General features: G+C 39.7%; 1 protein-coding gene across 1 annotated transcript in view; it reads right to left on the bottom strand.

Annotated features, from left to right (window-relative positions):
• caln2 (calneuron 2) overlaps positions 1 to 18,581 on the bottom strand; it is a 69,891-nt gene extending 51,310 nt beyond the window's left edge. The window contains exon 1 of the mRNA XM_087807075.1: positions 18,360 to 18,581. The gene's annotated coding sequence lies outside the window, so the exon portion shown is untranslated. The remainder of the gene's footprint in view (positions 1 to 18,359) is intronic.
• Between the last annotated feature and the right edge of the window lie 6,061 nt (positions 18,582 to 24,642).

The following is a 24,642-nucleotide window of genomic DNA, read 5'->3' as shown; positions in this document are numbered from 1 at the left end:
TTGGGTTTATTTTAATGGCGCTAAACGAGGAACTATTTTATTCATGAACGACATTCAAAACTCTCCGAGCACAATAACAAAAAACACTAAAAGAGGATTTAAAAGAGCGAGTTACAGTTTACGGAGGGATTCGAAGTCATTATCATTTCTTTTTTTTGTCTTTGCAAACACAAGCTGCCGTGAAACAGAATAATGGTTCTGAACGCTCCGGAGGTATCAGCAGCATCACCAGCGACGCGTGATGTCATCCCGTCATGATTCCATCGACACCGGCTTTGTAGTCGCGAGCGAACGTGAAATTATCTCCGTCTTTGTTCTCCAGTCCACGTCAGACTGAAGTCCTGTCGCTCACCATTGTTCCTTCTCAGCCCCTTCCTGTCACTTCTGCTGACTGCTCCCCCCCCTCACGCCCCCCCCTAGAAACCTCCTGTCAATCACCTGGGGGGGGGGGCCCTGCTGAGACCCCGATCAGAGCGATACCCTGGTGTTCCATGAGCTGCCGCGACAGAGTCTGACATGTGATCGGAACCAGGAAGATCCAGAGGAGATAGAAACGAGTCTCAGCCGTTTGGCCCCCCAGAGACGGAGACACCGGTCCCCCGTGTGGATCTGGACCGAGTCTGGAAAGGTCATGGGAGGGTCGGGGGGGTGGGGGGTGGGGCAGTGAGTCCTGGTGTGTAACCGACTGACAACTGTGTGCTGAGAGTTTCGAGAGAGGAAACTGCGTTTGTCGGTCCATCTGGTTCTACTCCTGGTCCGACCTGCACATTAAAGCCACTCAGCGTCGCCATGGCAACCGTGCGTCCACTCTGCGGACACGAGCCGACGAGATGCGAACGCACTCACGGGTCTGTGATCGGACGCCGTTTGGACGGATGTTTGCTCGTCCCTCGGCTGCAGCGAGTCCAGGGCGAGGTTCAGAGTCTGACGTGTTCATGAAGCTTAGAGCTTGAAAACAGGAACAATTATAGATTTATAGTCTATAGACAGTGACCCCCAAACTACAGCCCCACGTACAGTGAGTGACAACAATATAGGACCCACATTTTTAGGGGGTACATTTTTTAAAGAGTGACTTAAAAATCAAGACTCATATTACACCTCCTTACATTGTTTTGCTCTCCGAGAAGGTATTAAATTTTAAGTTCCTAAAACGTCGACATCATTATTTTTATTGTTATCATTTAGTTCATAAATAGTGTTTATTTATATTTGCTGATTTTTTTTAAACTTCCAGAAAGGTTTGTTTATTTATGTGTAAAAAACACTGTGATCGTCACACTTTTTCTAGGGCTGTGTATTGTCAAGAATCTGTTGATACGATACAGTAGTAACAACTATTTATTGTTTCTTGACCTTTAAAGTATATATTAGATTGAATATTGTTTTGATTGTTTAAGTGCTTTGTGACCCTGGTCTAGAAAAGCTCTCTATAAATATGAATTACTTACTTTCTTAATTACTTAAAAAAAAAAAAAAAAATACATTTTCTTGCTTTTATAACAAAGAAATAAACAAATACTTCCCCTAATCAAATGTGAAAGTGTTTTTAGGAAAAGTTCTTCTTAAAATATTAACAACAAATGTTAACAACATTTAGTATCCAGGAGCTGTTTCATTTTTTAAACTTTAAACTTGGACACAGAGGAAATTACGAACATTGCCAACTAGTGGCCGGAGGTTTAATTGCAGCACACAAATGAATAAACACGGTGAATATTCAAGTGTTAATTGGAAAACCAAAAAATCGAATTATTTTCTTTTAAACACACACTATTGGAATATAAATCATGACATAACTTTGAATTAAAGTAAAATTTTATTTAAAAGTAAATAAATGTATAAATGGCGTTACGGGGAATAAAAATATTGCGATATATCGTTGTATTTTCTTACACCACTAACTTCTTCTGTCAAACTGGCCTCCTGAAGGGAGACGTTCATGTCCTCACTGGGAAGAGCTTCAAACCTAAAGACTGTGTCAAACTCAAGGTCGGCCAAATCCTTTTACGAGGCTTTAAAAAACATCATCAAAAATGATATAATTTCACTTAATGTTGCCATTAACAGGACAGTCTCGAGCGTGAAGCCATTAGAAAATGTCAAAAAAGGAAGTGAAAGAGAAGAAGAAACTGCCCGAAGTAGAAAATGTACAATTTTGTTCGACACAAATTGTTGTGATCGTTTATACCTTTGTGTGTAATCCACAAAATCCAGATCGTAAAACTCAATCAGTGTCTCGTTGTCAAATGTGATTGACATTTATTCAATTCATCAAAAATAGGTTTTAATCACAAACATAATTACAACGGACTCCAAATCTGAGTCCATGGTTCTCAGTCGGAATAACAAGGCTGGGTTGGGGCTGAGATCCTGCCCTGAGTGGAGTTTAACAAGTATCTCAGGGTCTTGTTCACGAGTGAGGGATGAACGGAAGGTGAGATCGAGAGGCGGCATCAGCTGTTACGCAGATGATGAACCGATCTGTGGTGGTTTCTTTAGAAGTTCTTTTACTGATGTAGTACTTTTTCATTAGATACAACACCAAGAAAAATCGGAAAAAATGACGCAAAGAGCGAAAAGAAAGACGAAATGTTTGACTAAACAGTTGATTAATAATTAAGTTGCAGAGCTTTAAAACTTCCTTGGAATCAGGCGATTAAAAAAGAGTTGACGGTATTGTTGCACTAATAATAAGGGAGTATTTAGTATTTGAGTCCATAGTAGAAGTAGTACACATGTAGCACCGCGAGGGAACCGAGCCGACCCAAGTGACCGTCATACAGATAGTTCTATAACTTGAACCTCTTACGATGATGCAGTGTCTATGGAGTTTAACCGGCCTCCGGGGGGCGCTGTGGCAGGAGGGGGGGAAATGCATATGATGTTTAACGTTGAAGTCAAAGGTGATAGAAATAGAGATAATGTAATTTAGCTCGGCCATGTAAAGTTGATGGTGAGACACTGGAGACGGCAGCGTAAAGAACTGACTCACTGAGTTTCAGTTACAATTACAGTAAAAATAAACACTTTTATCGTCGAAAAAAGCTCAACAAGCTGATGTCAGGACGCGAAACAGGACACAGTATTTGACAGATGCAGATGTACAGTTTACTAGTACATTTACGTTTGTGTTGTTCTTTTGTCGACACACATTTATAAAATCTACACTGTGTACTTTGGTTCTGGAAAGAAAATACTTGAGGAAACACCACGTGAACGATGCATTCAAAGACGTCGGGAATGCTACGGTGCGTTCAGGAGCGTAGGATATATTCTAACGAAATTATAATAAAATAAAAAGAACAAAGTGCAAAATGATACAATCTACTGTATGTCTTAAGATAAAGAAAAATAGAGACAAAGATACAAAGATTAACATAGAATAGAATCATCTTTTCACTTCTGCCCCCAAACTCAGAATTAAACAATCTAATAACACGAGGAATGAATGAGTCCCTGAGTCTGTTAGTGTTGCATCATGGGAGGAGGATGTCATCATCATGATGGACAGGAGTGTGTCGAGTTGTTGATTTCCATTGTATTGTAACGGAAATGATTTTAAGTTCTATTTTATTAACGTACGCACGAAGTAATGGTTATAAATAGAAACCAATGATTTAAGTTATTTCAGTGTTTCATGACCAGTTTACCGCGAAATGAAACATATCCGTGAGTCACGGAGAGAATAGAACCAACATATGAATGTGTTTGAACGGCTCGTCTGCGATCACAATAGTTTCTTACTCGCACACCTACGCAGTCGCTCTCCTCGCTCGCTGCAGCAGGAAACACACACATCACACTCGCACACAGAGAACACACACATCACACTCGCACACAGAGAACACACACATCAGACTCGCACACAGAGAACACACACATCAGACTCACACACAGAAAACACACACATCAGACTCGCACACAGAAAACACACACAACAGACTCACGCACAGGAAACACACACATCAGACTCACACACAGAGAACACACACATCAGACTCACACACAGAGAACACACACATCAGACTCACGCACAGAAAACACACACATCAGACTCACACACAGGAAACACACACATCAGACTCACACACAGAAAACACACACATCAGACTCACGCACAGAAAACACACACATCAGACTCGCACACAGAAAACACACACATCAGACTCACGCACAGAAAACACACACATCAGACTCACACACAGAAAACACACACATCAGACTCACGCACAGAAAACACACACATCAGACTCACACACACAAAACACACACGTCAGACTCACACACAGAAAACACACACATCAGACTCACACACAGAAAACACACACATCAGACTCACACACAGAAAACACACACATCAGACTCACGCACAGAAAACACACACATCAGACTCACACACACAAAACACACACGTCAGACTCACACACAGAAAACACACACATCAGACTCACACACAGAAAACACACACATCAGACTCACACACAGAAAACACACACATCAGACTCACACACATCAGACTCACACACATCAGACTCACACACAGAGAACACACACATCAGACTCACACACAGAGAACACACACATCAGACTCACACACAGAAAACACACACATCAGACTCACACACATCAGACTCACACACATCAGACTCACACACATCAGACTCACACACAGAGAACACACACATCAGACTCACACACATCAGACTCACACACAGAGAACACACACATCAGTCGTCTGTGAATATCTCTCGCCAATACAGCGACAGTCGAGTCTCGAGTCTTGAGTCGTGCGAGAGTCAGAGTCGGTGAATCATGGGAGCTGAGGATCAAAGTGAGGGGGGTCAGCGTGACCCGGGGGGTCAAGTGGAAGGTCTGGGATCAGAACCGAGACGAGCTTGAAAGAGAGGATAGAAGTGAGAGAAGTTTCCTTTTTTCCTTCACCTGCCTCTCGTAGGTAATTAAGTAAGTAAGTGATTTGTATTTATATAGAGCTTTTCCAGACCAGGGTCACAAAGCGCTTAAACAATCAAAACAATATTCATTAAAGAATATACTTTAAAAGTCAAGATAAAACTGATAACACAACAGGAGTTCCAGAAAATCAAGGAAAAGCCTGAAAATAAAAACGTCTTAAGATGTTTCTTGAAGGAGTCAGTAGATCATCAAACACAGATGTTTCTTGAAGGAGTCAGTAGATCATCAAACACAGATGTTTCTTGAAGGAGTCAGTAGATCATCAAACACAGATGTTTCTTGAAGGAGTCAGTAGATCATCAAACACACATGTTTCTTGAAGGAGTCAGTAGATCATCAAACACTGATGTTTCTTGAAGGAGTCAGTAGATCATCAAACACACATGTTTCTTGAAGGAGTCAGTAGATCATCAAACACAGATGTTTCTTGAAGGAGTCAGTAGATCATCAAACACATATGTTTCTTGAAGGAGTCAGTAGATCATCAAACACAGATGTTTCTTGAAGGAGTCAGTAGATCATCAAACACAGATGTTTCTTGAAGGAGTCAGTAGATCATCAAACACACATGTTTCTTGAAGGAGTCAGTAGATCATCAAACACTGATGTTTCTTGAAGGAGTCAGTAGATCATCAAACACACATGTTTCTTGAAGGAGTCAGTAGATCATCAAACACACATGTTTCTTGAAGGAGTCAGTAGATCATCAAACACAGATGTTTCTTGAAGGAGTCAGTAGATCATCAAACACAGATGTTTCTTGAAGGAGTCAGTAGATCATCAAACACACATGTTTCTTGAAGGAGTCAGTAGATCATCAAACACTGATGTTTCTTGAAGGAGTCAGTAGATCATCAAACACACATGTTTCTTGAAGGAGTCAGTAGATCATCAAACACATATGTTTCTTGAAGGAGTCAGTAGATCATCAAACACAGATGTTTCTTGAAGGAGTCAGTAGATCATCAAACACATATGTTTCTTGAAGGAGTCAGTAGATCATCAAACACATATGTTTCTTGAAGGAGTCAGTAGATCATCAAACACAGATGTTTCTTGAAGGAGTCAGTAGATCATTAAACACAGATGTTTCTTGAAGGAGTCAGTAGATCATCAAACACAGATGTTTCTTGAAGGAGTCAGTAGATCATCAAACACAGATGTTTCTTGAAGGAGTCAGTAGATCATCAAACACAGATGTTTCTTGAAGGAGTCAGTAGATCATCAAACACACATGTTTCTTGAAGGAGTCAGTAGATCATCAAACACACATGTTTCTTGAAGGAGTCAGTAGATCATCAAACACACATGTTTCTTGAAGGAGTCAGTAGATCATCAAACACAGATGTTTCTTGAAGGAGTCAGTAGATCATCAAACACAGATGTTTCTTGAAGGAGTCAGTAGATCATCAAACACACATGTTTCTTGAAGGAGTCAGTAGATCATCAAACACTGATGTTTCTTGAAGGAGTCAGTAGATCATCAAACACACATGTTTCTTGAAGGAGTCAGTAGATCATCAAACACACATGTTTCTTAAAGGAGTCAGTAGATCATCAAACACAGATGTTTCTTGAAGGAGTCAGTAGATCATCAAACACAGAGATGTTTCTTGAAGGAGTCAGTAGATCATCAAACACAGAGATGGTTCCAAAGCTTAGGAGCAACAGTCTGGAAGGATTTCTCTCCTCTGGTCCTGAAGTTCAGGAACCATCAGTAGATTCTGATCCACAGACCTCAGAGCCCGAGTTGGGGTGTAAGTCTGGATCAGATCACTGATGGAAGGTCTGACCATGAATAGATCTGAAAGTAAGAACCAGAATTTTAAAATGATCCTGAAAGAAACTGGCAGCCAGTGAAGAGTTTGAAGGAGAAATGTGAGTTCTTCTACTAGAGCAGCTCAGAATTCTCGCTGCAGAGTTTTGTATGAACTGCAGGCGAGACGATCCTTCTTGTTCAGACATGAAATAAAATGTTGGGATCAGAACCGACCCGAGCTTGAAAGAGAGGATAGAAGTGAGAGAAGTTTTTCCTTCACCTCTCGTAGGTCAAACATTCATGAAGCGTCTGAACGCGAATCAACGCTTGATTTTCTCTTAGATCAGTTCGATTCTAACGTCTGCAACATTTATTCAATCCTTCAGTCTTCAAACAACACCTTCCAGACAGAACTAATCAATAGAGGAGAAACTGTAGCTGTATTTGTTTGTGTGGCTCAGAAATAAATGCTTCACGGAGCGTGAAATTATTTTCATGCCTGATCGTCGACACGCTCACAGTTCACCTGTCGTGAGGGAGGAGACCGGAGACCCCGGAGTAAACCCACACACACACACACACACACACACACACACACACACACACACACACACACACACACACACACACACTGAGAGCCTCGAGCTGGACGTGAAGCAAAGAATAACAATCTATGACAGTCGCCATTTTTAATAAGAAACCTGTCATTTGTTTGATAAAACGATATTAACGTGTGTTTTTAAATCATGTCATGACGGTCGTTCGCCACACGGACGTTCACGCCTGGAAGAGACTCTTTGTTCGCGACACAATTTAACCCCTAAATTATAATAACAGAACACAACTCAGAGTTAGTAGCAATGGACAAAACTTTGACCAAAAATTATACTGAAAGAACGCAACTCAAGGTCAGTTACAATTGACAACATTTAGCCCAAAAATTATACTGAAAGAACACAACTCAAGGTCAGTTACAATTGACATCATTTAGCCCAAAAAATATACTAAAAGAACACAACTCAAGGTCAGTTACAATTGAAAAAACGTTGACCAAAAATTATACTGAAAGAACACAACTCAAGGTCAGTTACAATTGACATCATTTAGCCCAAAAATTATACTAAAAGAACACAACTCAAGGTCAGTTACAATTGAAAAAACGTTGACCAAAAATTATACTGAAAGAACACAACTCAAAATCAGTTACAATTGAAAAAACTTTGACCAAAAATTATACTAAAAGAACACAACTCAAGGTCAGTTACAAATGAAAAAACGTTGACCAAAAATTATACTAAAAGAACACAACTCAAAGTCAGTTACAATTGATAAAAATTTGCCCGAAAATTGTACTGAAAGAACTCAACTCAGAGTCAGTTAGAATTAACATAATTTTGCCACAAAGATTATACTGAATGAACACAACTCAAGGTCAGTTACAATCGACAACATTTAGCCCAAAAATTATACTAAAAGAACACAACTCAAGGTCAGTTACAATTGAAAAAACGTTGACCAAAAATTATACTGAAAGGACACAACTCAAAATCAGTTACAATTGACAACATTTAGCCCAAATATTACGCTGAAAGAACGCCACTCAAAATAAGTTACAATTGACATAATTTTGCCCAAAAATTATACTAAAATAACTAAACTCAGAGTCAGTTAGAATTCTCAACATTTTGCTCCAAAAATTATACTGAAAGAACACAACTCAAGGTCAGTTACAATTTACATAATTTTGCCCAAATATTATACTAAAAGAACGCAACTCAAAATAAGTTACAATTTACATAATTTTGGCCAAAGATTTTACTGAAAGAACACAACTCAAGGTCAGTTGCAACTGACACAACTTTGACCAAAAATTATACTGAAAGAACACAACTCAAGGTCAGTTACAATTGAAAAAACGTTGACCAAAAATTATACTGAAAGAACACAACTCAAAGTCAGTTACAATTGATAAAAATTTGCCCGAAAATTGTACTGAAAGAACTCAACTCAGAGTCAGTTAGAATTAACATAATTTTGCCACAAAGATTATACTGAACGAACACAACTCAAGGTCAGTTACAATCGACAACATTTAGCCCAAAAATTATACTGAAAGAACACAACTCAGAGTCAGTTACAATTTACATAATTTTGCCCGAAAATTTTACTGAAAGGACGCAACTCAAAATCAGTTACAATCGACAACATTTTGCCCAAAGATTATACTGAAAGAACGCCACTCAAAATAAGTTACAATTGACATAATTTTGCCCAAAAATTATACTAAAATAACTAAACTCAGAGTCAGTTAGAATTCTCAACATTTTGCTACAAAAATTATACTGAAAGAACACAACTCAAGGTCAGTTACAATTTACATAATTTTGCCCAAATATTATACTAAAAGAACGCAACTCAAAATAAGTTACAATTTACATAATTTTGCCCAAAGATTTTACTGAAAGAACACAACTCAAGGTCAGTTGCAACTGACACAACTTTGACCAAAAATTATACTGAAAGAACACAACTCAAGGTCAGTTACAATTGAAAAAACGTTGACCAAAAATTATACTGAAAGAACACAACTCAAAGTCAGTTACAATTGATAAAAATTTGCCCGAAAATTGTACTGAAAGAACTCAACTCAGAGTCAGTTAGAATTAACATAATTTTGCCACAAAGATTATACTGAATGAACACAACTCAAGGTCAGTTACAGTCGACAACATTTATCCCAAAAATTATAATGAAAGAACACAACTCAGAGTCAGTTACAATTTACATGATTTTGCCCGAAAAGTTTACTGAAAGGACGCAACTCAAAATCAGTTACAATCGACAACATTTAGCCCAAAGATTATACTGAAAGAACGCCACTCAAAATAAGTTACAATTGTGCCCAAAAATGATACTAAAATAACTCAACTCAGAGTCAGTTAGAATTCTCAACATTTTGCTACAAAAATTATACTGAAAGAACGCAACACTCAAGGTCAGTTACAGTTGACATCATTTAGCCCAAAAATTATAATGAAAGAACACAACTCAGAGTCAGTTACAATTTACATAATTTTGCCCGAAAATTTTACTGAAAGAACGCAACTCAAGGTCAGTTACAATTGACAACATTTAGCCCAAAAAATATACTAAAAGAACACAACTCAAAATAAGTTACAATTGACATAATTTTGCCCAAAAATTATACTAAAATAACTCAACTCAGAGTCAGTTAGAATTAACATAATTTTGCCACAAAGATTATACTGAACGAACACAACTCAAGGTCAGTTACAATCGACAACATTTAGCCCAAAAATTATAATGAAAGAACACAACTCAGAGTCAGTTACAATTTACATAATTTTGCCCGAAAATTTTACTGAAAGGACGCAACTCAAAATCAGTTACAATCGACAACATTTAGCCCAAAGATTATACTGAAAGAACGCAACTCAAAATAAGTTACAATTGACATAATTTTGCCCAAAAATTATACTAAAATAACTCAACTCAGAGTCAGTTAGAATTCTCAACATTTTGCTACAAAAATTATAATGAAAGAACACAACTCAAGGTCAGTGACAATTTACATAATTTTGCCCAAATATTATACTAAAAAAACGCAACTCAAAATAAGTTACAAATGACATCATTTTGCCACAAAAATTATACTGAAAGAACGCAACTCAAAATAAGTTACAATTTATATAATTTTGCCCAAAGATTTTACTGAAAGAACACAACTCAAGGTCAGTTGCAACTGACACAACTTTGACCAAAAATTATACTGAAAGAAAAAACTCAAAATCAGTTGCAATTGACATAACTTTGCCTGAAAATTATACTGAAAGAACGCAACTCAGTCTGTTACAATTAACACAATTTTGCCCAGAAAACCTACTGAAAGAACACGACATCTCCACTAGTATATAAAAGGATATTCATTTTGATTCTTTTCTTAATCGCGCCGTTTAAAAAAACATTTGAAATCATTTCCTTTGGTTCTTCGTCCTGATCAAAGGAACTTCAGTCAAACATTTCAAGTCATTTCTCTGAACTCAACCGTTTCATGACGTCCCGACAGATCCGGAGAAAGATTAGAGTCGAATCAAGAGCAGCAGCTCCAGTGTTTGGATGAAGGTAAACACGAGAGTCGTTCAGGACTCAGAGGAGGACGAGCCTCTGGTCCAAGACAACTGAACAACTCTTCCTTCTGAACCACGACTGACGGCAGGAACAGCGATTCACCGGCTGGCAAAGTCACCTTGAGTGGAGACGGAGGGGCCCCACAGAGCAGGGGCCCCACAGAGCAGGGGCCCCACAGAGCAGGGGCCCCACAGAGCAGGGGCCCCACAGAGCAGGGGCCCCACAGAGCAGGGGCCTCTCGTGTCTCAGAACAAACCTCAGCAGCTTGACGGAGGTCGAACTAGACACTCGGACCTTCAGCTGATCTCATTAGAGGAAGTGTCTCTCAGCTGCTTCAGTTTAATGCTCGTCTTTATCTACAATGATGCAGATGTTTGCCTCAGAATGAAGTATTTATTACATTAGCTTCGACTGAGAAGTTCAGAATTAAATACAAACTATTTCATACACAGTCATAGGAACCTTTACTGACTAGTTACTGTCAAGAATCTGGTGATACATCGTATCACGATACAGTTTCAGCGATACGATATACAGTGATACTGTAGTAACAAGTACAGTATGTATGTGTAGTATTGTCCAGTACTTGGCTCTGGTGTTGAGATAGTGTAGTAACAAGTGTATATGTGTAGTATTGTCCAGTACTTGGCTCTGGTGTTGTGATAGTGTAGTAACAAGTATATATGTGTAGTATTGTGGAGTACTTGACTCTGGTGTTGTGATCGTGTAGTAACAAGTATGTATGTGTAGTATTGTCCAGTACTTGGCTCTGGTGTTGTGATAGTGTAGTAACAAGTATATATGTGTAGTATTGTCCAGTACTTGACTCTGGTGTTGTGATAGTGTAGTAACGAGGATATATGTGTAGTATTGTGGAGTACTTGACTCTGGTGTTGTGATAGTGTAGTAACAAGTATATATGTGTAGTATTGTCCAGTACTTGACTCTGGTGTTGTGATAGTGTAGTAACGAGGATATATGTGTAGTATTGTGGAGTACTTGACTCTGGTGTTGTGATAGTGTAGTAACAAGTATATATGTGTAGTATTGTCCAGTACTTGACTCTGGTGTTGTGATAGTGTAGTAACAAGTATATATGTGTAGTATTGTCCAGTACTTGACTCTGGTGTTGTGATCGTGTAGTAACAAGGATATATGTGTAGTATTGTGGAGCACTTGACTCTAGTGTTGTGATAGTGTAGTAACAAGTATATATGTGTAGTATTGTGGAGCACTTGACTCTGGTGTTGTGATCGTGTAGTAACAAGTATGTATGTGTAGTATTGTCCAGTACTTGACTCTGGTGTTGTGATCGTGTAGTAACAAGTATGTATGTGTAGTATTGTCCAGTACTTGGCTCTGGTGTTGTGATAGTGTAGTAACAAGTATATATGTGTAGTATTGTCCAGTACTTGACTCTGGTGTTGTGATAGTGTAGTAACGAGGATATATGTGTAGTATTGTGGAGTACTTGACTCTGGTGTTGTGATAGTGTAGTAACAAGTATATATGTGTAGTATTGTCCAGTACTTGACTCTGGTGTTGTGATAGTGTAGTAACAAGTATATATGTGTAGTATTGTCCAGTACTTGACTCTGGTGTTGTGATAGTGTAGTAACAAGTATATATGTGTAGTATTGTCCAGTACTTGACTCTGGTGTTGTGATAGTGTAATAACAAGTATACATGTGTAGTATTGTCCAGTACTTGGCTCTGGTGTTGTGATAGTGTAGTAACGAGGATATATGTGTAGTATTGTGGAGCACTTGACTCTGGTGTTGTGATCGTGTAGTAACAAGTATATATGTATAGTTCTGTCAAGTACTTGACTCTGGTTTTGTAATAGTGTAGTAACAAGTATACATGTGTAGTATTGTGGAGTACTTGACTCTGGTGTTGTGATAGTGTAGTAACAAGTATATATGTGTAGTATTATCCAGTACTTGACTCTGGTGTTGTGATAGTGTAGTAACAAGTATATATGTATAGTATTGTCAAGTACTTGACTCTGGTGTTGTGATAGTGTAGTAACAAGTATATATGTATAGTATTGTCCAGTACTTGACTCTGGTGTTGTGATAGTGTAGTAACAAGTATATATGTGTAGTATTATCCAGTACTTGACTCTGGTGTTGTGATAGTGTAGTAACAAGTATATATGTGTAGTATTATCCAGTACTTGGCTCTGGTGTTGTGATAGTGTAGTAACAAGTATATATGTGTAGTATTGTGGAGTACTTGACTCTGGTGTTGTGATCGTGTAGTAACAAGTATGTATGTGTAGTATTGTCCAGTACTTGGCTCTGGTGTTGTGATAGTGTAGTAACAAGTATATATGTGTAGTATTGTCCAGTACTTGACTCTGGTGTTGTGATAGTGTAGTAACGAGGATATATGTGTAGTATTGTGGAGTACTTGACTCTGGTGTTGTGATAGTGTAGTAACAAGTATATATGTGTAGTATTGTCCAGTACTTGACTCTGGTGTTGTGATAGTGTAGTAACGAGGATATATGTGTAGTATTGTGGAGTACTTGACTCTGGTGTTGTGATAGTGTAGTAACAAGTATATATGTGTAGTATTGTCCAGTACTTGACTCTGGTGTTGTGATAGTGTAGTAACAAGTATATATGTGTAGTATTGTCCAGTACTTGACTCTGGTGTTGTGATCGTGTAGTAACAAGGATATATGTGTAGTATTGTGGAGCACTTGACTCTAGTGTTGTGATAGTGTAGTAACAAGTATATATGTGTAGTATTGTGGAGCACTTGACTCTGGTGTTGTGATCGTGTAGTAACAAGTATGTATGTGTAGTATTGTCCAGTACTTGACTCTGGTGTTGTGATCGTGTAGTAACAAGTATGTATGTGTAGTATTGTCCAGTACTTGGCTCTGGTGTTGTGATAGTGTAGTAACAAGTATATATGTGTAGTATTGTCCAGTACTTGACTCTGGTGTTGTGATAGTGTAGTAACGAGGATATATGTGTAGTATTGTGGAGTACTTGACTCTGGTGTTGTGATAGTGTAGTAACAAGTATATATGTGTAGTATTGTCCAGTACTTGACTCTGGTGTTGTGATAGTGTAGTAACAAGTATATATGTGTAGTATTGTCCAGTACTTGACTCTGGTGTTGTGATAGTGTAGTAACAAGTATATATGTGTAGTATTGTCCAGTACTTGACTCTGGTGTTGTGATAGTGTAATAACAAGTATACATGTGTAGTATTGTCCAGTACTTGGCTCTGGTGTTGTGATAGTGTAGTAACGAGGATATATGTGTAGTATTGTGGAGCACTTGACTCTGGTGTTGTGATCGTGTAGTAACAAGTATATATGTATAGTTCTGTCAAGTACTTGACTCTGGTTTTGTAATAGTGTAGTAACAAGTATACATGTGTAGTATTGTGGAGTACTTGACTCTGGTGTTGTGATAGTGTAGTAACAAGTATATATGTGTAGTATTATCCAGTACTTGACTCTGGTTTTGTAATAGTGTAGTAACAAGTATATATGTGTAGTATTATCCAGTACTTGACTCTGGTGTTGTGATAGTGTAGTAACAAGTATATATGTGTAGTATTATCCAGTACTTGACTCTGGTGTTGTGATAGTGTAGTAACAAGTATATATGTATAGTATTGTCAAGTACTTGACTCTGGTGTTGTGATAGTGTAGTAACAAGTATATATGTATAGTATTGTCCAGTACTTGACTCTGGTGTTGTGATAGTGTAGTAACAAGTATATATGTGTAGTATTATCCAGTACTTGACTCTGGTGTTGTGATAGTGTAGTAACAAGTATATATGTGTAGTATTATCCAGTACTTGACTCTGGTCTTGTGATAGTGTAGTAACAAGTATATATGTATAGTATTGTCAAGTACTTGACTCTGGTGTTGTGATAGTGTAGTAACAAGTATATATGTATAGTATTGTCCAGTACTTGACTCTGGTGTTGTGATAGTGTAGTAACAAGTATATATGTATAGTATTGTCAAGTACTTGACTCTGGTTTTGTAATAGTGTAGTAACAAGTACATATGTATAGTATTGTCCAGTACTTGACTCTGGTGTTGTGATAGTGTAGTAACAAGTATATATGTATAGTATTGTCAAGTACTTGACTCTGGTTTTGTAATAGTGTAGTAACAAGTATATATGTGTAGTATTATCCAGTACTTTACTCTGGTGTTGTGATAGTGTAGTAACAAGTATATATGTATAGTTTTGTCAAGTACTTGACTCTGGTGTTGTGATAGTGTAGTAACAAGTATATATGTATAGTATTATCCAGTACTTGACTCTGGTGTTGTGATAGTGTAGTAACAAGTATATATGTATAGTATTGTCCAGTACTTGACTCTGGTGTTGTGATAGTGTAGTAACAAGTATATATGTATAGTATTATCCAGTACTTGACTCTGGTTTTGTAATAGTGTAGTAACAAGTATATATGTGTAGTATTATCCAGTACTTGACTCTGGTGTTGTGATAGTGTAGTAACAAGTATTTATGTATAGTATTGTCAAGTACTTGACTCTGGTGTTGTGATAGTGTAGTAACAAGTATATATGTGTAGTATTGTCCAGTACTTGACTAATGACTGCAGCCATTTGTGAATATTTACGTGGTAATTGTAAATATAAAAACGTGGTTATTCTAATATAAACAAACTGTATTAAAATATAAACCATAAAAGAACTATGATGAAACTGAAATATAAATAAATATATATTTTATCTTTAATCAATACAGATCATTTGAATATCGAAACCTAATCGTGAAAATGAAAAATAACGTTATAATTTTTTACACCTCTACTTGTAATGTAAAGATTTTGAACGGCATCCAGGGGGCGCTCTAACAGGAAGATGGAAGAGTCTACATGGTAAGTTAAGAAGAATTGTTCGGACTGTTAACGAAGGAAACAGAGAAGGAAGTTTGACATCAGTGACCCGAGATGTCGGAGACGGCAGCGTAAAGAAACGTATATAATAAAAGCCTGAAACTTGACTGTTCCAGTTACTGTAGGAAGTATGATCAGAAAGATGTGTGAGGCAAGAGAAACTATCCCAGCTACCAAGGGCGAAAGACTCTGGACACACTGGGCAGACGGACCATTACACATTTGGCGTCACATGAGGATGGTGGTGAGGGACCGACAGAAATACAAATTTGATCGGACGACGAGCTCTCGAGCGAACGCAGCCGCGACCTTGACACGGCAGGAAAATAAGCCAATGAATGATTCACGAAAAGGAACCGAAAACGACCCTCGAAGTACGATGGAACCTGAAGCCATCAGACGTATTCAAGGACAAGTTGTTCTTTTCGATGAGCAGCTAACGACCCGACGCTCACTTCGACTGTGAAGATCGTCCACGGGCCGAGAGACTTCAACGCGCGTCGTTAAACTTCCGAGCGTTGGATACTTCTGTCGTTTATTCTCACGTTGATCGCGGAGAAGATCGAGCCGTCCATCATCGGACGACAAGAGAAGATCCCACGCGCGGAGAAGATCTTAAATATAGATCTCACAGTGTCGGATAAACAATCACGTAATAATCGTTTTCTTAAGGAAGTTCTTTTGTTACTAGAATTAAGTTAATTCTAAGAAATAAATAAAAACATTTTCTTTTCCTATTGTTAGAAACTCTACCACAACGTAATGTACAAAACGCACACAAACTCACGCAAAAAAAATAGACAATTGAACTGATTTAAACTCATCTAAATCTGACGTTATGAATTGATATTTCATTGATATTTGTCTCTCATCTGGCCTGGGAACATCTCGGGGTTCCACTGGAAAAGCTAAACGATTGGAGCCAAGAAGAGGAAAGTCTGGACCTCTCCGCCCAAGCTGCTGCCCCCGCGACCCGACCCGGATACATTTACACACCACTTAAAACAAATAAAAAAATGTTGTATTGATGTCGTAGGAGTAAAAACAGTTGTCATATCCCTATGTGTTAAAACGTCAACTTATGAGGCAAGTTCTCGCTTGAGACCTTGGCTCCAGAGTTCAAGTGACTTAAAGAAACTGTGTCTCTGTAACAGCCAGAACATACACAGCGTTCCAGCATGGGTTATTTTGATTTTGATCAGTGAACAGAGAAGCAGATGCAGCACGAACGCTCCTCCCATGATGCAACACTAACAGACTCAGGGACTCATTCATTCCTCGTGATTGTTTAATTCTGAGTTTGTGGGAAGGAGTGAAAAGATGATTCTATTCTATGTTAATCTCTGTATCCTTTGTTATTTTTCTTTGATCTATGTTCTTTATCTTTAGATTTAGATTGTGTCATCTTGCACTGTCTTTTTTTTTTTGCACTTTGTTCTCGTTTCATGAATCTATCGTCTGTGTTGCTGGAAAAACAATTTCCAGAAGGAGACCTCCAGACGGATCAATAAAGTTTTATCTATCTATCTATTTTAAAATCCGAATTTATACTTGTATTTAAAAAAAAATATGGATAAAAATGAAGTTTATTCGTAGAAGTAATTCTATGTCAGAATCAGAAAGATGCGGCAGTTTTACAGAATAGCAAAACGAAAAAATACAAATGAAATAAAAAGATCAATCTTTATTTATATATATATATAAAATTAAAATAAAACAAGATTTGAACCTGTCTTGGTATAAATGTGTCAATGTTGTGTCACATCAATAAAGACCGTGAAACAACATTATTAACATCGTTCCTCTTTCAAAACCACGTTTAACGCAACACTATAAGGGTTGAAAACAAGCACTTGTTACACCTTTAATCTGGAAGATTATCTTTTTGTCATTTGGGGAATTAATCTGCGAAAATAAAGGTCATTTTTGGAGGAAAGATTGTTGATAAATGAACGAAATACTTCTTCTCAAGAAGAAAGACTCGGACCCTCGTGTCTGACTCGAGCCCACGAGCAAGGCTGCGGTCACATCTTCTTCTCTGCACTAAAAATAGGAACCGACGACAAGCATGAAGATGTTGCAGCAGAACCGCCGCTGACACCCGCGGGTGGAGATGAATCCACACCCGCGGGTCACCCACGACCACCCGGGCGCGCACACGCACACGCACACACACGCACGCACACACACGCACACCCGGACAAAAACCCGTGAGAGAGACGCACATCACAACAGGTGCGGGATACGAACCCACCTCCCCCGCCGGAACCACTGCGGCTCCCCCCCCCCCCCGCGGTACCGGATCAGCTGCGGCTCGGTCCGATCAGCGGAGACGCCACCGAGGGTGTTTCCTGACTGACGTGCTGGGTCTCCGAGCCGGACCTGGACTCATCCAGTCTGAGGAGTTTCTGGGGTGAGTTGTTGAAGGAGCAGAACTGTTGAGGTTCGGTCCGCTGCGGTGAGATTCTCAAAACTGTGACCCAACTTGGCGTCTACATCTCATCCATCGTCGAGATTTTTTGGCTTTTTTTTTGGGGGGTTCAAAAATAAAATCCTTCTCACCCCAGACGGACGCGCCCAGACGCCCACGGGTCTGCCGGATCCAGAGACCAGAACCCCTCAGACGGCGCAGGGATCTCCCGACACCCCCCGCTGCTGCTGCTGCTGCTGCTGCTGCTGCTGCTGCGGTTCCCCGCCGCTGCTGGTACCGTTAACCCACGAGTGAGCCGGTACCAGAGTCGCCATAGGTGGGGTGACTCACGGAGGCGGGTTTGAGGATGAAGACCTGTGGAGGACCAGAGCAGGTGTGCGAGGAGGAGAGAGAGATGGAGAGAGAGAGAGAGAGAGAGAGAGGGAGGAGGAGGAGGAGAGCGAGGAGGAGGTCCGACCAATTAAGGTTCCGATGGATCAGAACCTCCCCCGGGTGTGTGTGTGTGTGTGTGTGTGTGTTTATTCCCCTCAAACATCGATGACCAATTATGGTGTTTAGGAAATGACATCAGCCGCAGTACTTAAGTGATGCAGTGTCAGACCCTCCTCCCCAGTCCTGACAAAGGCAGCAACTTTTTTTTTTTTGGTGACACAGAATCTTTTTTTTTCCTTCTAACCCCCTAAACACATCCTCGCACGTTCAAACCCCCTCCTCGGATTACGCAACACTGGCCTATATGAGGAGCTGCGGATTTTTAAAATGCCTGAGTGGCTCAGTTGTTCAGATCCAGATGCGAATTTTTTTTACCCCCGAGGATGAAAATCCACAGTTTTCACCCCCAAGTCAGGGGGTTGAAGAGAGAGTGTGTTCCCCCCAAAAACCTCGAGGGGCTTCAATGAACCGGACCTTGATGGGATCACAGCAGCCGTACCTGCTGGTGTCAGATCAGATAGACAGCGATGCTCACAGACATCTGTAGAGCTTCAGCAGACTCAGGATCTTCAGATGAATCCTCGTGAAACAATAGAGTCAATTCTACTGTGAAACCAACACAACCCGTGACTTTCTCTTGTTGCTGTAAATAACAGATTGAAGTTTTACCTCCTTAACTACTGATCAACTCTCCTGACATGTAGTGAATGTTCTTCAAGACGCAGTAACTTCTCATCATGACCATGTTTTACGCTTTATTACTTTATAAAGTTGCTCTGAAATCTTGGCGAACGAGAGGTTACGAGAGTCTATTATGACGTAATAATGGCTTCACTCCTCCTCCAGCCAGCTGTGACCACGCCCCCCGCTTTGTTTATACAACGAGTCCATTAGAGGAGAGAGACTTCCAGGGATCGCGCGGTGACAAACCTCCAACGCTTGACCAATCACAGCAGAGTAGGTGTGCTTACGGTCAACAAGATTTCATCTCCAGAAAAAAACAAAAGTGTTTTTAGTGGGCGGAGCTTAAGATCATTTTCTAATGTCAATAGTTCAATGAAGAACCACGGCCCGCTTTGTTTATACAACGAGTTCCTTGGAGCTGAGGACTTCCGGGATCGATGACGCTCGGTGACAAACCTTAACAGAGACACAGATGACACAATAGAGTCCAACAACACAACAACACACACACATTGGATGAACTTTAAATGCGTGAACGACTGGTTACTTACTGTATACGTAGCTTGGAAAAAAACAAGTTTTTCTGGTGATGGGAACTAGAACAGTGTTTTGTTTTGTTGTTGTTTTTCAGAGCTCAGTCGACACAAGAGCTGAAGAGAAGTGAACGTGTCCTCGACTGGACATCAGTGCTAGTTATGGACGACAAAGTTGACCCTTTTGAAGCTTTCTCTTCATTTATGTTATCAGTGTAAATGTAGTGGATCAACTATATCTCTCATTTTATATTAGAGTTTCCAGTATTTGTTTTCAGACCAAAATATGTCCAAACATCAGCTTTAAAAGCTGCTGGAGTCACTGTATCCTCTCGTCCTCAGTCATCATCAGGATATCACGGGATTTCATTCTTCACGTTTCTTAATTTCAGGTTTCGTTTAGCATGTAAAATATCATAGCTAGCTATTAGCTTTATGAGACAGTAGGGGGCAGTAGCATTCTAGCGCTTTCTGGCAAAACATACCAGCAAAAAACGTATTCGTGGATCCAGATGGTTATTCTAAACATTGCCAAACCTTATGTGATCTACAGTGATAGTGTAGTAGTATATATATATAAGTATATACGTGTAGTATTGTGAAGTACTTGACTCTGGTGTTGTGATAATGTAGTTACAAGTATATACATGTATTATTGTCCAGTACTTGACTCTGGTGTTGTGATAGTGTAGTAACAAGTATGTAACAAGTAACAAGTGTATCCTCTTGTCCTCAGTCATTGCCACGTTTTAATTCTTCCTTTAGCTGTGGAGGACGTAACGACTGCTGCCATCTAGCGGGCGAAAGTTTAATTGCAACAAAAAATGAATAAACGGTATCAATATTTGCATTAGAAAATGAAATTAATGTATTTTAAACAGTTTTTACTGAGATATAAACCGTAAAAACAATAATAAGAATCGCCAGAATCTGTGTTTATTGTTGTTGTTCTCTAGATCCGTTCATGTCAGACCCAGCATGTGTCCGTATCTCACCCCCGTCCATGAAAACAACTTCACCAATGAGACCCTCATGAGGCGTGTGAGCAGGTGTATGACACGAGGCGTTCAAGACCCTCAGGGGAGAAAATCTCCGACAAAGATTTGATCTGAAGAGTCTGTTTGACACGATCGCTTCAGGTAATAGACGCGGTGACCTCACATGACCTCAGACGACCTCAGACGACCTCAACCCCTGACGGTAGTTCCTCTCAGGCTAATTGTCAAGAAGTACCGTGTGTGTGTGTGTGTGTGTGTGTGTGTGTGTGTGTGCAGGGTCTAAACTGGCAGGAGATTTAAAGCCCTCCATGAGTCATGAACGTTCCCCTGATGGCAGCGTGAGAAAATCTAACGGAGAAGCAGAACTTCCTTGGACTCGGTGCAGAAACGTGATCGAGTCATAGAAGTTTTCTTGGCGCCGCCGGTGACGCCGAAGGACGTCGCTGCGAGTCTCAGGACGGACGAAGGTGAAGCGAGGCGTTCGATGCCAGCACTTTCACACAAACAAACCATTATCTCCGTCTTTACGGGGACTCGGTGTAACTTTCACGGCTCTTAACCGACGGAATCCTAATTCTCCGAACATCCAGAAGAATTAATTCACTTCCCGGATCAATAAACGAGAGCGTAATTAGACTCCGGCTCTTTAATTACGCACCAATCAAAACGTCTTCGCTGACAAATTCTTAACGCGCCTGATGAAGCTTCAGGGAGTTTTTCTTTCATGCATTTGTTTCAATTAGAATCAAGAATAAAGTGAAGCAATAACGGCGGCGAAGGCGCGACTTCCACGCCTGACACGAATACAATGAGTCTCGATGATCCGGTACCAGCCTCTGAAAACTGCCACTGGCTGACCATATGATTCGATGACTCTCACAAGACCAGTGGATAAAGATCATGTAGTGAATGTTCTTCAAGACGCAGTAACTTCTCATCATGACCATGTTTTACACTCATTACTTTATAAAGTTGCTCTGAAATCTGGACGAACGAGAGGTTACGAGAGTCAATTATGACGCTTCACTCCTCCAGCTGTGATCACGTCGCAGGCTTTGTTTATACAACAAGTTCCTTGAAGGTGGAAACGATTGAATACGTGCGGTGACAAACCTCCATGCTTGACCAATCACAGCAGAGTGGGTGTGGTTATGGTCAACAAGATTTAATCTCCAGAAAAACAGTGTTTTCAGTGGGCGGAGCTTAAGATCATTTTTTCTAATGTCAATGTTTCAATGAAAAGAGAGTTTTGATACTGTATTGATATTCTAATGAATATATCATACTTTAATTATTTATACTTATTTAAGTTTGTAACACAAGAAAATAATGTATGATCCCGGCGATGACTGAGGACGAGAGGATACAGTGACTCCAGCTGCTTTAAAAAGCTGATGTTTGGACATATTTGTTCACAATAAAAATAATGAAATAAGACACAGAAAAACAGAACGAGGCAAGAGGCAGGAATTTTGAGAAATATACAAGATACAATGCACTACTCTGTAAATAAAGAATACTCTGCAGCGAGAATTCTGAGCAGCTCTAGTAGAAGAACTCACATTTCTCCTTCAAACTCTTCACTGTCTGCCAGTTTCTTTCAGGATCATTTTAAAATTCTGGTTCTTACTTTCAGATCTATTCATGGTCAGACCTTCCATCAGTGATCTGATCCAGACTTACACCCCAGCTCGGGCTCTGAGGTCTGTGGATCAGAATCTACTGATGGTTCCTGAACTTCAGGACCAGAGGAGAGAAATCCTTCCAGACTGTTGCTCCTAAGCTTTGGAACCATCTCTGTGTTTGATGATCTACTGACTCCTTCAAGAAACATCTGTGTTTGATGATCTACTGACTCCTTCAAGAAACATCTGTGTTTGATGATCTACTGACTCCTTCAAGAAACATCTGTGTTTGATGATCTACTGACTCCTTCAAGAAACATCTGTGTTTGATGATCTACTGACTCCTTCAAGAAACATCTGTGTTTGATGATCTACTGACTCCTTCAAGAAACATCTGTGTTTGATGATCTACTGACTCCTTCAAGAAACATCTGTGTTTGATGATCTACTGACTCCTTCAAGAAACATCTGTGTTTGATGATCTACTGACTCCTTCAAGAAACATCTTAAGACGGCTTTGTGACCCTGGTCTAGAAAAGTGCTCTATAAATACAAATTACATACTTTAATACAGAAGTTAATTTGCTTTTAATTCATAAAGTCACTTCATAACTGGCGCTTATCCAGTTGAAAGACCAGTTTCCTTTGTTCCAGTCTTGAAGTTGAAAGGACGTGGACCCACATAATGTCAGAGATTCTCAGTTGATTGTATAATAATAATAATAATAATAATAATAATAATAATAATAATAATAATAATAATAATAATTAATAATAAGCTAAGTTGCTCAAAGGTCTTGAATAACGTCACTAAGAAAAGGAATATAGTCGTATAAGTCGGTGCAACAGAGTCTCACGGTTGAAACGATCAGACATTACTAGTCAAAGAGTCGTGATCTTGAGCTCCGTGATGAACGAATGCTCAGGTTTAAACTTTGAACCTGAGCATTCGTTCATCACGGAGCTCAAGATCACGACTCTTTGACTCACAAACATGAATCTGCATCATTTATTCAAGCCTCTGACATTTTTCAGCCCTTTATCAACAAAGAGAAGTCGCCAATTTACACGTCAACAACACCTCAATGTGGCATTTCTCTTTTTTTTCTTTTTTTTTTAAATGTCACAGAACTTTACTCAACATGGCAACATCGACCGCGGTTCACTGTCTCCCGTCGTCCGATTCGATGGCCGACGCCGGAGGCTTCGGATCCCGCTGGCCCCGGGAAAAAAAAAGGAGATTGTCAAAAAAAAAACCTTTGCGTGTATGAAAAGAGACGGCATGCTGGGAAGTGGAGGCGTCACGCGGGGCCAGGGGCCCTCACGCTGACACGGATCCGGACCTCACCACGGATCAATGCGGAGTCGGACGTGGTTCTCCGGGTCTCAAACCCCTCGAACCACTTCCCGCTCGGGGAGGAGGTTTTTATGAACGTTTTCATTTAACCGCCACATCAGCGGGACCGTGAATAAACTGTAGCCTCGAGTGAAGACGTTTAAAAATTGATGGATGATGGAGAGAGACGCGAGGTTTAGTCAGACAGAAGCAATAGAAAAGAGAAACGATCCTGCACTTGAACCCACGAGCCTCATTAATATATATACTTTTTGAACATCCAGAGAAGAATCGAAGGAGCAAAATTAATTTAAGTTTTGCTCGTAAAGCTCAAACCACTTTCTCTCTCGTCCACCCTGTCTGCACCTTCTTCTTCACCTCTTCTTACTCTGGACTCACACTAAAGGTTATTTTGCAACATGGAAAATAGAGCTTGTAGAAAGTCAGAAAAAGAACTCACACCAAAAGCCGGTCTCACATAAGGGTGCCAAGGTCGATCCGATCGTAGAAATTAGTTATAAAAGTAAAGTCATTATTATTTGTCAGACCAGGGTCACAAGGCGCTTAAACAACAGAGTAATACACAGTTAAAATATATACTTTAAAAGGTCAAGACACATAGAGACAAACACAACAACAAGAAAGTTGATTAAAAAAAAGCTCAAATAAAAGTGTCTTGAGATGTTTCTTGAAGGAGTCAGTAGATCATTAAACAGATGTTTCTTGAAGGAGTCAGTAGATCATCAAACACAGATGTTTCTTGAAGGAGTCAGTAGATCATCAAACACAGATGTTTCTTGAAGGAG

Source organism: Callionymus lyra, chromosome 14 (assembly GCF_982586985.1).
Source record: "Callionymus lyra chromosome 14, fCalLyr1.hap1.1, whole genome shotgun sequence".
In the NCBI taxonomy this organism is placed as follows: domain Eukaryota; kingdom Metazoa; phylum Chordata; class Actinopteri; order Syngnathiformes; family Callionymidae; genus Callionymus; species Callionymus lyra.
The sequence above is the reverse complement of the archived record's forward strand: the minus strand, read 5'-3'. Positions and strand labels throughout refer to the sequence as shown.